Source organism: Mustela nigripes, chromosome 2 (assembly GCF_022355385.1).
Source record: "Mustela nigripes isolate SB6536 chromosome 2, MUSNIG.SB6536, whole genome shotgun sequence".
Classification (NCBI taxonomy): Eukaryota; Metazoa; Chordata; class Mammalia; order Carnivora; family Mustelidae; genus Mustela; species Mustela nigripes.
In genome coordinates this window covers 18,325,768-18,342,886 of record NC_081558.1, presented here as the reverse complement: position 1 = coordinate 18,342,886, position 17,119 = coordinate 18,325,768, and the positions used below count along the sequence as shown (strand labels likewise).

Below are 17,119 nucleotides of genomic sequence, written 5' to 3'. Positions count from 1 at the left end.
TCACATAGACAGCAGCCCTGTTCTCCTATTTCAAGGATGATCATGCGCCCAGTGCCTTGTTGTTGCCCTTGGTGACGCTGCCCTTCTTCAGGGCAGCCACTGCCTCTTCATAAAGTGAGTAGTTTGGACACGCGGTGTGCATTGTCCCTTCCTGCTCTAGCCTGCATTGTGTAATTCTGGCTGCACAAGTATCTGGGGCACTATAAAAGTGTCTAGTCTAGAAAGACTAGACTTGAGGGTGGTTTTTTTAAAGATTTTATTTATTTATTTGGTAGAGACACAGCGAAAGAGGGAACACAAGCAGGGGGAGTGGGAGAGGGAGAAGCAGGCCTCTCGCCAAGCAGGGAGCCAGCCCAGTGTGAGGCTCAATCCCAGGCCCCTGGAATCACAACCCAAGCCAAAGGCAGACACTTAATGACTGAGCCACCCAGGCGCCCCTAAACTTGAGGTTTGAAGGAGACCCCCTCCAGGTAGGGATGTCTAAGAAATTGTCACCTTCATCCTAGTCATCCTAAACATCAGGATGAAACTTGGCCAGAGATGAGTTTTGGGTCTAGGTTGCGTTTTGTGATGTCATGGGCTAAAAATCAAACTTCTGAAAGTCTCTTCTGTGTGACATTCTACCCCTTCCTCTTTGACTTTTTCCCAGCCAAAATCCTTGATCCTGGGAGCATTTCTTTCTCTCCTATAAAACCAGTAATGAGCTTGTCTTTTTTTTTTTTTTTTTAAGATTTCATTTATTTATTTGAGAGAGAAGAGTGAGAGGGAGCTCAAGCAGAGGAGGGGCAGAAGGAAAGGGAGAAGCAGGCTCCTGGCTGAGCAGGGAGCCTGACATGGGGCTCGATTGCAGGACCCTAGGATCATGACCTGAGCTGAAGGCAGACGCCTAATACACTGAGCCATCCAGGCGCCCCAACTGGCTTCCCTTTAAGTATGTCTTTTTTTTTTTTTTTTTAAAGATTTTATTTATTTGACAGGCAGAGAGAGATCACAAGTAGGCAGAGAGGCAGGCAGAGAGAGAGAGAAACAGGCTCCCCACCAAGCAGAGAGCCTGATGTGGGACTCCATCCCAGGACCCTGAGATCATGACCTGAGCCGAAGGCAGAGGTTTAACCCACTGAGCCACACAGGCTCCCTTAAGTATGTCTTTAAGTAAAGTCAAGTGGTGCCTAGCCCATTTGTAGACCGCAGGGCAGGAGGCTGGCCAGGCTGAACTGTGAAACCAAAGGAGCTACCACAGACACTAGGACCGCACCAATCAGTCCATCCTGACAGGCAGAAGAATGGGCATTGTGGGCCAGCTCTTGGGGAACACAGATGAAAATAGTACCAGCCAAATCTCTGTGGCCTTCTTGGCCATCAGCCCACCACTTCCTCCCTGTGCAGAACTGCACTGAGCCAGGGATCACAAGTCGCTGTGTATGCTACTGGAAGCCAGGATCCAGCAACCCCCTTCTTGGCCAGGTCCTCCTGCCCCCAGAATGAGGAGGGAGGAGTGTTCAGTTGTGTGTTTTGTTTTGTTTTGTTTTCTTAGTAAACTGGTAAAAAGGAATAGCTAAAGTCTAGATCCACCAGATAAGCAAATCAGCACTTGCCAGCATAACATCCAAGCATAGTTAAACTGGACGTTTTCTTTTTTCTTTCTTTTTCCTTTTTCTTTATTTTTTAAAAAAGATTTTGAAAAAAAAAATAAAATAAAATAAAAAAGATTTTGAGAGAGCAGAATGAGAGAGAGAGAGAGCACGAGTGGGGGTGAGGGGCAGAGGGAGAGGGAGAAGCAGACTCCCCACTGAGCAGAGAGCCTAACAGAGGGTTGGATCTCAGGACCTGGAGATCATGACCTAAGCCAAAGGCAAACATTCAACCGACTGAGCCACCCAGGCGCCCCTAAACTGGACATTTTCATTCTGAAGATGAAAGGCCTAGGCATGCAGGGACACCCGCAGCACACTCTCCCATGCCTGTCATGGGCCCAGCCTGGGCAGCTAGAGGAGAGGGGGACCCGAAGCTGAGGCTTGGATCTGCACAACAGTCAGGGCAGAGGCCTTTGGGGCCACTGTGCATTGATTCAGGCGAGCTGGAATAGCACAAGGGCCAGGCTGGACTCCTGGCGTCCTGTCCTGTGGCCCCAGGCCCAGGATGAGAAATGAGGCCACACACAGGCTCCTATGACCCCAGACGGGGGGCTGTTCCCCCCCGCTGAGAGCTGCAGCCCTGGCAGCTCTGGAAGCCAGACTGCTTTCCTACCCAGGACAGAGCTGGAGGACAGACCAGACCCCCAGATCCCCACTTCAGGCACTGCCCCTACCTCAGAACTCAAGATGGTTCCACTGGGCTGGCAGCTCCGGGCTGAAACTGGTGAGATGAGGATGAGTTGGAGATCCTCCAGCTCCTCTGGAAAGAAGGAAGCAGGTTCATGGGAGGGCATCCACTCCGCTGCCCTTGGCTGCATGTGTGTTGGCCCAGTGGAATTCTAGTCTGACCCTTCACCTGCCTGGACTGGACCAAGGCCCAGTCACAGGAGGCCAGGCTTCGGTGGGAGGCTGGGGTTAAGGGGCTGGTGTGGACTCTTCTCCTTGTGCTCACTTCAAGCTGGCCATCTCTGGCTCACAGTGAAAGCAGGCCCTACTCCCTGACAGAGAACTGGCCTCCCAAATGAAAACCTATGTGAGTGATTCTCATACCTGATAAACAGATATAACTAGTTTTATGTCCCAGGAGGGCTAGCTTTGCACCTGGGAACTGGTCCAGGGCCAGGTTTACAAAGTGAGGCAAAGGTACACAAAGCGTGCCAGAGTGGGGCTCGCTGAAACCAGGCGAGCACAATGGGAGTTTCTCAGTGTCCTTCTAGGCTCTTCTTGGCCTGGATGCGGTGGGGACAGGGTGTGCATCCAGCATGATGTGCTGGGAACCGCCTCCACTCTGGCCCTGTGGGATCTTTTTCTTGGTAATTTTCCTGCCTTTTGTTCCGTAACAACAACAACAAAAAATCAGGAATGACTTGCAGCCAGCCCCTCCCCGTGTGGCCCACTTCCCAGGGCTATGGAAGCAGGGGAGGGGGTAGGGTAGCGGGGGACCTGGGTCCTGCCCTGTCCTGGTGGGAACATCGTGTTCTGGACTGGGAACTACCCATCCAACCCTTGGGAGCCGAGGGCCTGAGTGGGTGGTGTGGAGCGAGAAAGGCCAGCTTGATTTAAGAAACAGGCAGGGAAGGGTTTTCTGATAGATCACTGAGCCCAGGACAGCTCTATCCATGCACTCCCTCCTGACCCTACCCTTGGCCCCGGCCCTAGCAGACCATGGCTCTTCCTTCCCCAATCCCAAGCCAGGCCTGTGTGGGAGGAAAGAAGGGATCCCCGCTGGGATCTTTAGCACAGAAAGGCTGCCTCTACCTCCTGGTCCAACTCTCCCTCCCTCCACTTTTGGACAACCTCTCTCACCCTGGCTGACTCCTGCCTGGGGCCTGGCTTCTTAACACCCCTGAGGTGAGGTCTCCGCTCAGCACCTCCTCCACCCTTCATGGCTTGCTGCCTGGCCCTTAGCCCATACTCTAACCTGTTGTGCCTCGGCCCTTCTCAGCAATGGCCTCACCTCTATGAGAAAAAAAAACAGAAACATGGGCCAGAACCCCCAGGCTGCTCCTCTGCTCTCCGTGTCCCCCTCTAGCTCCTGCCCCACTGTTCTCCTTTCACAGCAAAAGCCTGAGACTTCTGGACAGTTTTCTCCCATTCTGGCCATAGCTCACCCCTGTGGTCCTCGGAGCCCGCTCAAGTCACCGTGGTGGACCTGTCTCTCCTGCTTCGAGGACCGCCCTCTCAAGAACATCTAGTTCTCTGGGTTTTCTTCTCAGCTCTGTTGCCAGCTTTAACCCAGACTACAGTTAAACATCGGCATGTCCCAGGGCTCCATTCCGCTCCCCACCCTGGGAGCTTTTTGCCAGAAGCAGCATGGCTTTTGGTGTTCTCTCCATGCTGCTCACTCCAGATATATACACTGTGCTGGGCCGAGCATCCAGTGATCTGGGCTGGGATCCCTCTCCCATCTCTTCACTCCACCCACTGAGAACCTTCTGGAAAGTTTGCTTTGCCTTTTTTTGTTTTTCTAAATTTAAATTTTTGTTCAAAGTGTGGAATATAATGAATACAAAAAGATGCATAGAACAGACATTCTGCTCAGTGATTTCTCACCCCCACTCCCAAAAAACAGAGCCCAGAGGAAGGATACTGTTGGCGCCCTACAGTAAGGTGGTCATTACCTCAATTTTCTTGATGGTTACCACCTAAACATGCCTCTCTGAAAAACCACTTTCTTGGGGCACCTGGCTGGCTCAGTTGGTGGAACATGTGACTCTTGACCTGCAGGTCAGGAGTTCAAGCCCCACATTGGGTACAGAGCTGACTTAAAAACAACAACAGTAAATAAATAAATAGGTAACTACTTTCTTCATACAGAGGCATCAACACCTGTAATTAAATGCGTAAGGGATAAGTCATCCTAACTGCTGGGTTTTAGCATGGTCTTTATCTTTTCCTCTTTTGTTTACACCAGCCTCTCCCTTCTATCATCATCACTTTCTGGAAAACCATGGTGACATGGGGCACTTGGGTGGCTCAGTCCGTTAAGTGTCCGACTCTTGGTTTCAGCTCAGATCATGGTCTCAGGGTCTTGGGATCAAGCCCTGGGTAGGACTCTGCCCTTAGCAGGGAGTCAGCTTGAGATTCTCTCCCTCTCCCTGTCCCTCTAGCCCCCTCCCCATGGTCGTGCTCTCTAAATAAACAAAATCTTAAAAAAAAAAAAAAAAGGTACGTGTTTCCATAGTTCTCCTTGCTTACATAATCATTATATATATACAGTTAATCCCTTGAACAGCATAGGGATTAGGGACGCCAACCTCCTGCACAGAATAAAATCCGTGTATAACTTTTGACTCCTCAAAAACTTAGTAGCCTACTGTTGATTGGAAGCTTTAGCAATAACATAAACAGTCGATTACCCTGTTTTGTATGTTCTATGTATTGTATACTGTATTCTTTTTTTGGATACTGTAGTCTTACAATAAAGTAAGCTAGACGAAGGAAAATACATATTCAGTACTGTACTGTATTTATATGAAAATTTGCAAATAAGTGGAATTCAAAGCTGTGTTGTACAAAGTGCCAATCGTACATGTACACAGCGTGGTCTGTCTTTGTTGTATACACTAGATCATTCCGTACACACTTCTCTGCATCTTTCCCACTCATCTCAACTTCTTGCAGTCCCTCCAATTCAGGTGGTGGCAATTCTAATTCCTCCTTTTCAATGGAGACGTAAAACCTGTTCCCCAGACTTTCTGATCCTCCTCCCACAAAAGGTGGAGTCTAATTCCCCTCTCCTTGAACACATATGCCAGCCCTACTGTGTATATCCTGAGTCTGGGTTAGAAAGGCAATATAGGGTGCCTGGGTGGCTCAGTGGGTTAAGCCGCTGCCTTCGGCTCAGGTCATGATCTCAGGGTCCTGGGATCGAGCCCTGCATCGGGCTCTCTGCTCAGCAGGGGGCTTCCTTCCTCCTCTCTCTCTCTGCCTGCCTCTCTGCATACTTGTGATCTCTCTCCGTCAAATAAATAAACAAAATATTAAAAAAAAAAAAAAAGAAGAAGAAAAGAAAGAAAGGCAATATAGCTTCCACCTGCCTTCCTCTCTCGGGACACTCATCCTGGGAACCTAGCCACTATGTTGGGAGGAAGCCCAGGGCTTATGGAGGTCAATATTGGGTGTTCCTACCTCAGCCCCAGGATCAGCTGACAGCCAGCATCATACACGCTTCAAGGGACGGATCTTCTGAGGATTTCAGCTCCAGCTTCCAAGCTGCCCAGATTGATGCCACAAAGAACAGTTGCCACTGAATCTTGCTCAAATGGCAGATTGGTGAGCACAATAAATGTTACTGTTTTAAGCCACTAAGGAGAGTTTAGGGAATTTTTTATACAGCATAGTAGCCAGAAACAGTGTGCAGGTACCAGAATGTCTCTAACCATGGCCTTGTGGATAGGCCATCACTTTGCAATTTTCCCCCCACTATACATGATGCATGAATAAATATCCCTGATCATACAAGGCACACCCAGTGCTCTCATTTCTATAAGTGAGAATCCAAACTTTGGGACCATAGGGTCCAAAAGTGTGTGCATTTTTATTCTACTGGAGTTTGCCAAATTGCTTCCCCAAAAAGGCTGTGAACAGCCTTACCTTTGTCAATAATGTCTGGATGAATCCGTTTCCTTGCATCCTGGAAAACATGAGTTGGTGCAGCTCTTTTTAACATCTGCCGGTGTACTAAAGAGAAAGTGACAGCTCATTTCCCTTTATTTAAAAAAAATTGAATAGTCTTTTTTTAAATAAAAGAGTGGTTTTGGGTTCACAGCAAAATTGAGTGGAAAGTACAGAGAGTTCCCATATATCCCCTCCCTGGCCCAACAAACAGCCTCCCTCCCCATCAGCACCCCATATCAGTGTGACATGTTTGTTACAATCAGTGGACCAGTGCTGACCCATCATCAACCAAAGTCCAGAGTTTACATAGAGTTCATTCTTTTTGTTGTACATTCTGTGGGTTTTGACAACTGTATAATGACATGTATCCACCATTAGAGTATTAAATAGAACAGTTTCACTGCCCTAAAAAAATTCCGTGCCCACCTATTTATCTCTCCCCCTCCCTCAAATGCCTGGCAACCACTCATCATCTTATTCTCTCTGTAGTTTTGCCATTGTTACATTTTTTTTTTTTTTAAAGATCTTATTTATCAGAGAGAGACACAGCGAAAGAGGGAACACAAGCAGGGCGAGTAGCAAGCTTCCTGCTGAGCAGGGAGCCCAATGTGGGGCTTGATCCCAGGACCCTGGGATCATGACCTGAGCTGAAGGCAGATGCTTAACGACTGAGCTACCCAGGCGCCCCGTCATTGTTACATTTTCACTCTGATTTGCATTTCTTGCCTTCTGATATACTTGACCATTCTTTCATGTTGTGAGGTTCTGTTGGTTGCCTCCCAATCCTTTTTCTTCTTCATCTTTGCTAATAAATCCAGATTTTGTCCAGAGTGGCAAGTGTCCAGTCTCAAGTGATGGATGAATCCTGACCCCATTCCCTCTGAGACTCCTAGCATGATTTCCTATAGGAAATTTACCACTTAGAACAATTCCTATACCTTCCATAATTATCCCCAAAGATTTTATAGTTCTGTTATTGTTAGTTATTTAATAAATTAAAAAAAAAATTAAGTACGTTCCATGCCCAATGTGGAGCCCAATGTGGGACTTGAACTCATGACTCTGAGATCAAGACCTGAGCTGAGATCAAGAGTCAGATACTTAATTGACTGAGTCACGCAGGCCCTCCTGGAGTAAATTTTTATTTTTATTTTATTTTATTTGAAAAGATTTTATTTATTTATTTGAAAGAGAGAGTGAGAGAGCACAAGCAGGAAGAATAGCAGAGGGAGGGGGAGAAACAGCCTCCCTGGGATCGAGTCCCACATCAGGCTCCCTGCTCAGCTGGAAGCCTACTTCAGGACTGGATCCCAGGACCCTGGGATCATGACCTGAGCCAAAAGCATATGCCCAACCATCTGAGTCCCTAGGTGCTCCTTTATTTTTAAAAAATATTTATTTATGTATTTATTTATTTACTTATTTTAGAGAGGAGGAGAGCACAAGTGGGTGGGACAGAGGAGAGGGAGAGAGATCCCAAGCAGACTTCAAGCAGCACACAGAGCCTGATGTGGGTGCTCGATCTCACGACCCTAAGATCACAACCTGAGCTGAGATCAAGAGTCGGATGCTTAACCACTGTGCCAGGTGCCCCATAGTAAATTTTTAACATATTTTTCTTGTATTGATCACCTTAACATGTCCTCTTATTAATTGTAGTTTTCAAAAAAGTCCTTTGGATTTTTTAGATTTCCATTCATGACATTAACTAAAAAGATAGTGCAACCTCTGTCTTTTCAATATTTAAAACATTTTATTTTCTTGTCTTACTCCACTTGCTAGAACTCTAAAGCATCGTATAAGGAGAATAGTGTTAATACTGATCCTGTCTAGCTCCTGATTGAAACAAAAAGTAGTCTTAGTATCTGGTGTTTGTTGGCTTATGATTATGTTTCATTTTATATTTTTTTCATGAACTGTGCCTCTGTTAGATAATGACCATCTTTATTTTTCTCAGTGCCTGTCACCTTAAACCCTACCTTCTCTGGTGTCGTGTGGCTGCTCTTGCTGTTTTCTACTTTATGCTGGCCTGATCTTTCTCTCTGCCAACTCCTTTATTTTCGTTCTTTTCTTCTTTATTTTCTTTTCTTGTGGTTTCAAGTATCTTTGTTATAAACAGTATGTATCTTTTTTTTTGTCTTTCTAACCCAGTCTTTAGATTTTTAATGGGGGATCAGGGTATCGTTGTTTAGTATGACAAAGATGTTTGCCATTCCTTAATCCCTTTATGTTTACTTTTTTATTATTTTTTAAAGAATATTTATTTATGGGGTGCCTGGGTGGCTCAGTGGGTTAAAGCCTCTGCCTTCGGCTCAGGTCACGATCTCAGGGTCCTGGGATCGAGCCCCGCATTGGGCTCTCTGCTCAGCAGGGAGCCTGCTTCTTCCCCTCCTCTCTCTCTACCTGCCTCTCTGACTACTTGTGATCTCTATCTGTCAAATAAATAAATAAAATCTTAAAAAAAAAGATTATTTATTTATTCAACAGACAGAGATCACAATTAGGCAGAGAGGCAAGCAGGAGTAGGGGGAAGCAGGCTGAGCAGAGAGCCCAATGTGGGGCTCGATTCCAGGATCCCGGGATCACAGCCTGAGCCGAAGGCAGAGGCTTAACCCACTGAGCCACCCAGGCACCCCTATGTATATTGTTTTTTATTTTGTGATTTTATCTTTTTATTCCATTGAACTATATGAAACTACCAACTACCTACTACTTTCCGATCTTCTCTAAGAGGTCATTCATTTCATTTTTCCCCTTGGTAATTTGGAAATTCTAGTACTTTTTTCCATTCCATTAATGGCTACCTCTTCCCTCCAGGCATAAGGACTGACCCTTTACTGCGTATAAGTGGCAAATAATTTACCTATGTTATGAGGGAGAGTTTAAAGCCAGTTGGCCCTTCCTCCTTGGTAGGTAACTTGTTCTATCTATCTATGAATTTGTACAATGTTCTCTTTCTCCTTGGAGTTGAAGAATTTACTATCATCTTTCCCTTCCATACTGCCTGGGAATGAGGTTAGTACCTCCCATCTGCAGACACAGCTTTTTCTTCATGTCAGAAAAGTTTTCTTCTGTAATTTATTTGGTTCATGCCTCTATTTCATCCATCCCCATTTTTCCCTCTGGAATTCCTGGTTGTATATCAGGATTCCTGGATTTGGCCTCCAGATCCCTGGTCTTTTCTTCATGCCTTTGAGCTTTCCATTGAGCTCTGAGCTATTTTTTCCATTAGACCCTAGAACCTTCTTCATATTCCTCTAACATGCCAAGCTTGTTCTGTCCTTGGGGTCTTTGCACTTGCTATGCTTTCTTCCAGAAATGGCTTCTCTTAGATCTTTCCCTGCTTAGCCATGCCTCTAGGTTCATCTTAGCTAGATGTATCCTTCTCAGATAGACCTTTCCTGCTACCTCAGATGTAAACAACATACTCTGCACATCACCCTTGTTCCTTTTCTCCATTAGTCACACTGTCCATAATTAAGTTGGGTTTTTCTTTTAAGAGTTTATTTATTTATTTGAGAGAGAGAAAGAGACGGCATGACTTGGGGTGGGGCAGAGGGAGAGGGAGAAGCAGAATCCCTACTGAACAAGGAGCTCTAAGCAGGGCCTGATTCCCAGGACCCTGAGATCATGACCTGTGCCAAAGGCAGATGCTTAACCCACCGAGGCAAATCTTAAGTTGTTTATTTTACTGTTATACTCATCTTTTACTTCCCCACACTCCTCACTGTGGGGCAAGGACTCTATAAATCATTCGAATTCTTACTGTGTCCATTCTTGCTATGTACCCAGTGTCTAGCACAGGTTAGCACTTATGGAAGAAATATAAGAGTAAATTAATGTCTTCCCCAGGGAGACCCCGCCCTGTCCAGCCTCAACTCCACACACAGGAGTACTGGAATGGGAGAGTGGGGAGAGGACAGAGGAAGGTAGGGCAGTACTTCCCTGTGAGGGGTTGAATGACTGGTCCCTCTTGGGCTCTCTTTTTTTTTTTTTTAAGATTTTTATTTATTCATTTGACAGAGAGATCACAAGTAGGCAGACAGGCAGGCAGAGAGAGAGAGAGAGGAGGAAGCAGGTTCCCTGCTGAGCAGAGAGCCCAATGTGGGACTCGATCCCAGGACCCCGAGATCATGACCTGAGCTGAAGGCAGAAGCTTTAACCCACTGATCCACCCAGGCACCCCTCTTGGGCTCTTTTTATTCTGTGGGTACAGGCAGGGAACAGGAGCAGAAGCTGGACTGGTCTTCGTAGCAATCCTGCTGGGTGTGGGGGCCTTGGGCCTGACCCAGGACTAGCTTTGATCTGGGATATTCTCATTCTGCCCCAACCTTCTGCTGCCCCATTTTAATTTATCATTTAATACCACAAGACATCCTTCTTATTCGGTCAGCCAACAGGTATTTCTGGAGTTTACTTGGTATTTGAGGTGCTCAGGATCTATCCATGACTAAAACAGATTCTCACCTCACAGAGCTCTTACTCTAGTGGAGGAAGCCAGGCAATGCCATATAAGGATATTGAATGCCTCCATGAGAAAAGTAACTGCTATGAAAAAAAAGTAGAGCAAGGGTAAAGGGATAAAGGTGATCCCATGTGCTGGCTGAAAGGTACAGGCTACAATCTGAAATGGGGGGCTTTGAGGGCATTAGGTTATGGTCCTGTGGAAATCTGTGGAAAGTGCATTGCAGGTACAGGAACACCTGGAGCCCAGCCCCTGAACCAGGAGAGTGCACAGGGTGTGATCTGTGAGAAACTTAAGGTTGCTGAGCAGTGGGGCTGGAGATGAACAGAGGACATGCAGTCAGAGTAATGGGGAATCACAGGATCCCTGTCAGCTCTGACTTTTTCTTGGGGAGGTGCTACTGCAGGGATCTGAGCTGGGCATGAAGGATTGATTCTGATGTATGTATTCATAGGCAGATGTGTGGAGAATGGACTGAAGGTGGCAAGGGCAGCAGAGGGGATTGTGGCTTTGACATTGCCTTAGGGAGAGATGGTGGTGGCTTGGACTGGGTGGTGGCTTAGACCGGGAGAGCACAAGAAGTGCTCTCATTCTGAGTAAATGATGCCAAGGAAGAAACAGGACATCTTGAATGTAAGTGGGAAAGCAGTCAAGAGGCATTTGGACCGAGCAATCAAAAGGACTAGGCAGCCATCCCTTTAAGCCAGAGTGAGGGGGACACAAGTTGAGTTTGAGATGCCAAGTGGAAGTGAGTGCAGATGCCTAGTTTACAGCTGGGCACTGAGTCAGGCACTCAGGAAGGATCTGGACTGGACATACACCTCTGGTAGTGATGGGCGTGTAGGTGGAATTTGAAGCCATGAACCTGGATAAGGTTATGAGAGAATGTAGATAGAGAGAGAAGGCAAAGAGGAAGAACCAGTGAGGTGAGAAGCATGAGGGCATGGAGGCCTGAAACACACAGGGAAGGTGCTTCCAGGAGAGAAGAGATCAGCTGGTCACAGGAAGGCTTTCCTGCCTACTCTCATAAAGGCAGCACCCCCGACCTTTTTTTTTTTTTTTTTAAGATTTATTTATTTGACAGGCAGAGATGACAAGTAGGCAGAGAGGCAGGCACGGGGGGGTGGGGAGCAGGTTCCCTGCAGAGCTGAGAGCGGGATGTTGGACTCGATCCCAGGACCCCCAGATCATGACTTGAGCTGAAGGCAGAGGTTTTAACCCACTAAGCCATCCAGGCGCCCCCCCCCCCACTTTTAAACTGTTTTTGTTCACTGCTGTATTTCCAGCACAGAGTATGGGTGCTTAGTAAATACCTGTTGAATGAACAAGCATATGCATGAATGCACATCTCTAAAAACCCCCAGAGCACATGCAGCAGGGGGCTGCCATGTTGGCCTACTTCACAGAAAGACCGCAGGTCAGGTAGGAGGCTCTGTCCACTCTCAGTAGCACTTCCCTCCTCCCTCCAATTTCCCAGCTTCACTCACATCCATTCAGGTGGGAGCCCTTCTCGTCATCTCATAGGACCCAGGACAAATGAGCCTTAGACAAGACCCGCAGTGTGGAGGTTGGCAGGACCTAGGCTGGGCACAGGGTCACCTACCAGTCCCTAGAGAACTCTATAGCCATTCCCCTCTACATCTAGTCATCTATCCACATGTGCATATAACCACTCCTTTACTCACCGTCTACAGTCACTCTTTTGTCCGTCTTTCCATCCATCCCCGTCTAGTCCTCTGTCCATCCATCTGGTAGGGTGATGAAATTCCCAGTTTGCTACAGATCATCTCAACGTTAGCCTTGAAAAATCCACACCCCGGGAAACCCCTCGGACCCTGGAAAAATGGGACAGTTGGTTGAGCCATCCGTTCACACAGAGATCCCTCACTGCCCCCACAAGCCCAAAGCCCATCCGTCCACCCAACCACCCACCTGACCTCCCAGGCCATCCTCCCCCTGGAAGGCACGCAAGGTCCCGCCCCACCCCTGGCCCCGCTCCGTGCCCCGCCCCGTGCCCCGCCCCTCCCGGAAGCCGCTGCCAAGGTTCCCGGCGCCCTAGCAACAGCGCTTTTCGGGCTGCCCAGTCCACGCGCCGGGCTCCCGGTGCGAGCCAATAGCGAGGGGCTCCGGGAGCGAGGCGCGGGGGGCGGGGCTCAGCGCGGCCGCCGCCATCTTGATGGGAGAGAAACAATAGGACGGAAGCACCGCGGGACGGGCTGAGGCCGCAGGTAACGCCCGCCTTGTCCAGCCTATAGCTCTGCCGTCCCGGTATATTTCGAGGAGGGTGTCTCCGGGCCGTTCAGGGGCGAGGTCTCTGCTCATTAGGTTGTCCCCGGGTTATTTGGGGAGGGGCTCCCCCGCGATCCCGGGGGCGGGGAGATCTCCCCGGGTCTTCGTAGGGCCGGATACCCCCCGGTCGTTTGAGAGAGGCGTTATGTCTTCGGGTTACTGGGCGGTGGGGGGGGCTTCTCCTGATTTTGAGGGGCAGAATCTTCTCTGGTCATCAGGGGGGGTCTCCCGGGTATCTTGGCCGTGCGGAATCTCCCCCGGTCATTGAGGAGCTTTCCCCAGGTCTTTGTGGGGGGAGACCTCCTGGGTCTTTACTTCCCAGGACAGCGGCGTCCACGGGCTCCCGGGTTATTGAGGGGGGTTTCTCCTTGAGTCTTCGGGTGGAAGAGCCAGCCCACCGCCTCAGGTGCTGTTTACCTGGGGCCGGCAGATGTGCAGCCATTTTGAGCGTTGAATGCCAGTTGGGCCTGTCAGCGGGTGTCTGGTGAGGCAATCTGCACATCTTATTATCCAAAAAAGTCCTAAAATGGATCAGAGGACGGCTTCTTTAATAGCGGTAAGCTTCACCGTGGGTGGAGCTTTCATTTCTTTCGTATTGGCTTCAAGACTGCTTTTGCCTCCCATCCTAATGATTTGTATTACTCGGTTTCCTCTGTTAAGAAAGCTGCACTAGCAGAAAAATGAGGCCAGACGTTGTGAAAACAAAAGGTAGAAAACAGCAAAACCTAGTGCTCTTAAATACCAGGGACATAGAGCTAGTTACTGCTTGCAATGGAACGTTTTGGGAGTAAAATGTACATGAGACCAGAACAAAATAAAGTCTTCAAAAAGGATAGTTTTAAGGAAAAGTACTGAAACTTTTGAAGAGCGTTAACAAAAGTGTTCCAGTTCACCAGTTCTGTGATTTTCTTTTTTCATAAAGCATCATGATTACAGTAATTTTGATGAACTCTAGTATTTAAAATATTTGCAGTATTTACAATTTTAGCAGGGTTACATTTTAAGTGAACTCAGATGCTTATTTACACAAGTTGCTGCTGTGGACTTTGGGTAATTGCATCCTGTAACCTGGTGTTAAGTATTTAAAGAGAAGTTTCAGGGTGGTGGTGTTATTGTTTTAAATTTAGCCACTATCAAAATTAGAAGCCCGCAAAATGAATACTTTATCATATTCAATATAAAAAGCCAGTTGAGGGACCCCTGGGTGGCTCAGTCTGTTAAGCATTTGCCTCTGGCTCAGGTCATGGGCCTGGAGTCCCTGGATGGAGCCCCCCATCCCTGCAACGTAGGGCATCCCAGCATCATGGGGGGGGTCCCTGCTTAGTGGGGAGTCTGCTTCTCCCTCTCCCTCTGCCCCTTTCCACTTGTGTTCTCTTTCTCGCTTGCTGTCTCTCACATAAATAAATAATCTTAAGAAAAGAAATAAAAAATAAAAAGCCAGTTCATCTCTTAGTAACTTTTTCTTTGGAAAAAGAGTCAGTTGGACTGTTAACTGTTACTCCCAACTGATTTATTTGCATTGTGACTTTAGAGTAGAATTCATAGGAATTGTTAGGAACCAGGGGCACGAGAACCAGCACCAGAGTTGATATAATTGTACAATACACTTTAGCAGACGGAATAGACTTCTTTTGTGTTTTGGAGCTTTACGAGTGACAGACCAGTACACTGTATGTATACCAACCCCCTGTCTGTTGGAGCAGTGGAATGTAGAAGGAAGGAAGGAGCAACTGCTGACTGATGAACCTTAGCCAGTCTCCTTTCTGTAAGGGCTGGAGATGTCACTGGTATCTAGGCAACAGGGTTGAGCCTGAGCCTCTGAGGCCAGCTTGCTGAGGTGAAAATTTTCCATTGTTTGGTTCATAAAGAGGATGCTCTGGGGAAGAATTTTCCCTTTAAGTTATTTTACCTAGTGAGATAGTTGCCCTAACACATTGAACACATTTTTGTACAGTGGAAGGTAAGCAGATGATTTCTCTTCTTTGGTTACATTTTAAAAAATGTTTTTGTATTTTAAATAATTCTATTTTTGCCAACTTGGATATCGAGTGGTAAAAGTAACCAGTAGTATTATATTTTGCAGTATATTCTGGTAGCAAGAAAAGGTCCTTTTTCCCAAAATTGAATTTATACTCCACCTCAGAATCTGAAGGAAGAAAGTCTCCAAAGTGGATGAATAGTCGGATTGGGTCTGTCATCCATCACCAGTTGGAGTTACTGACTCCTAGTCGATCTTATTTCATCTCACTGCCTGTCTTCCCCCATCTTAAAAACAAACAAACAAACAAACAAAACTTGAGTTTTTTTAGGTGGCATAGCCTCAGGATGTATTTTTCCGTGAGTATTTCATTGTGTATCTCTAAGAGAAAAGGAGCCGCCCGTTGAATCTACAAAAACTAATGATAATACCTTTTTCCCCACTTGAATACCTGGTTATGGTCAAATGTCTCTGGTTTTCCCATAATTTTTTTACAGTTGATTTGTTCATATCAGGATCCAGATAAGGTCTGCACATTGTTTTTGATTGAAGTATCTCTTTTGTTTCTTAAATTATATAGTCTCATTCTGGTTTTGGGTTTTGTTTTTTTTTTTTTCATTCTGTTTTTCTTGTAATTGTTTTGTTGAAGCAACTGTCATTTATCCTTTCGGATTTCCCCTATGCTGGCTTTTGCTGATCACTTCCTTTGCTTGAGACCTTTTGTCTACGGTGGCTGGGTTTGAAAGGGTCGCTCCTGTATATCTTCAGTGAAGATGTTGTGAAGGCTTTGCCAAGGCTCCCTCATAACTGAGCCCCAAACCATGAACCCAAGGTCTGTCAGGGACCTAAAGGGTACACAGTATAAGACCCTCTGACTCCCTCTGTGTCGTGTAGTCCCAAAACTGTGAGCCCTAGATTTTCCATGTGAAACTGGGAGGAGATTCTGTGACTTCCAGGAGATTGTAGATATTCTGCCTCTTTGTCTCTTTACAGACCTCCTCTTACACCCTCTGCTCCCGGGCAGTTCACACCTATGGGGTCCCCGACCCAGCGTTCTTCCTTTTTTGTACATTACTCTTAGAGTGTCTTTTGTCTTTCCTTTATAGGTAACCCCCCAATCTGTTTCCACGTTAGGTTCACTCAAGCTTCAATCCCATTGTTCCCAACTATCTGCTGACTATTTCTTGAGTGCTTGACCATTCCCTTATATATAAGTGTCTGCAGCTCAGCGAAATGTCTTCTGAGCTGTTTCTGACTTCCTGAACCAAAACATCTTTGTTCTGACGTGGGAATGCTCAATATCTGACTCATCCCTCTAATTTGATTCCCCGTATTGGGTTCTGAAGATAGGGTCCACAGGTGCCCACACTCCAGTCTGTATGTGGAGTTCAGTGAGGGTGTGCATTTTTCAGGAGAGACCCACAGACAGATGTCTCAGATTCTCCAGGGAGCCAGTAACCCCTGAAGGGTTAAGAAAAGTGGTACACCACCTAACCATCTACCAAATCCTGTTTCTCGATTCTCACCCATCCTTCCTTAATTCCCTGTGGGGATTGGGCACAAAGCGCTGTGGGTACACTGGAGGAGGCAGGAGAATTTGAGTTGTCAGGACTGTTTCCTACCTCCCGCCCCAGGGATGAAGGAGGAGAGAACCCATGAGAGAAGGAAGCCCGTTCTGGGACAGGCTGGAGAGACCAGCTTGGTCTTGATCCTGATGGCCTCCTAGAGCTTGCAGTTCTGTTAGGGGTACTCTTGCTTTCATCTCCTTCCGCCTGCAAACTCCCAGGCTCAGGACTGTGAAGGCAGTGTTGCCTTCTCCTCTTTACCTTTGCTTTTGATATCTTCAAATACCCAGATTCTAAATTCATGAGCCCACAAGTTACCTGAAACACGTCTATAGGATAGCATGTAACAGAGTAGCTTGAGAGCTTTCTAAGAAGCTTAAATTTTTTTCTTCTCTCAAACCTCCTTTTTCACATAGGCTTTTTTTTTTTTTTTTAAAGATTTTATTTATTTATTTGACAGAGAGAAATCACAATTAGATGGAGAGGCAGGCAGAAAGAGAGAGAGAGAGGGAAGCAGGCTCCTCGCCGAGCAGAGAGCCCGATGCGGGACTCGATCCCAGGACCCTGA

The 17,119-nt window shown here is 47.0% G+C and overlaps 1 protein-coding gene and 1 long non-coding RNA gene across 6 annotated transcripts in view; one reads left to right on the top strand and one right to left on the bottom strand.

Moving 5' to 3' along the window:
* LOC132011296 (uncharacterized) overlaps positions 1-12,698 on the bottom strand; it is a 32,090-nt gene extending 19,392 nt beyond the window's left edge. For 3 of the 5 annotated variants that reach the window (XR_009402356.1, XR_009402354.1, XR_009402358.1), the window contains exons 1-4: positions 12,405-12,624; positions 6,231-6,270; positions 5,766-5,849; positions 2,309-2,394 (exon numbers count right to left, since the gene is read on the bottom strand). This is a non-coding gene — a long non-coding RNA (uncharacterized LOC132011296). Of the gene's footprint in view, positions 1-2,308; positions 2,395-5,765; positions 5,850-6,230; positions 6,271-12,404; positions 12,625-12,651 lie in introns of those variants that run through there. The other 2 variants (XR_009402355.1, XR_009402357.1) reach the window with 2 other exon arrangements.
* PRKAR2A (protein kinase cAMP-dependent type II regulatory subunit alpha) overlaps positions 1-17,119 on the top strand; it is a 147,685-nt gene that overhangs the window by 112,641 nt on the left and 17,925 nt on the right. The window lies entirely within an intron of this gene.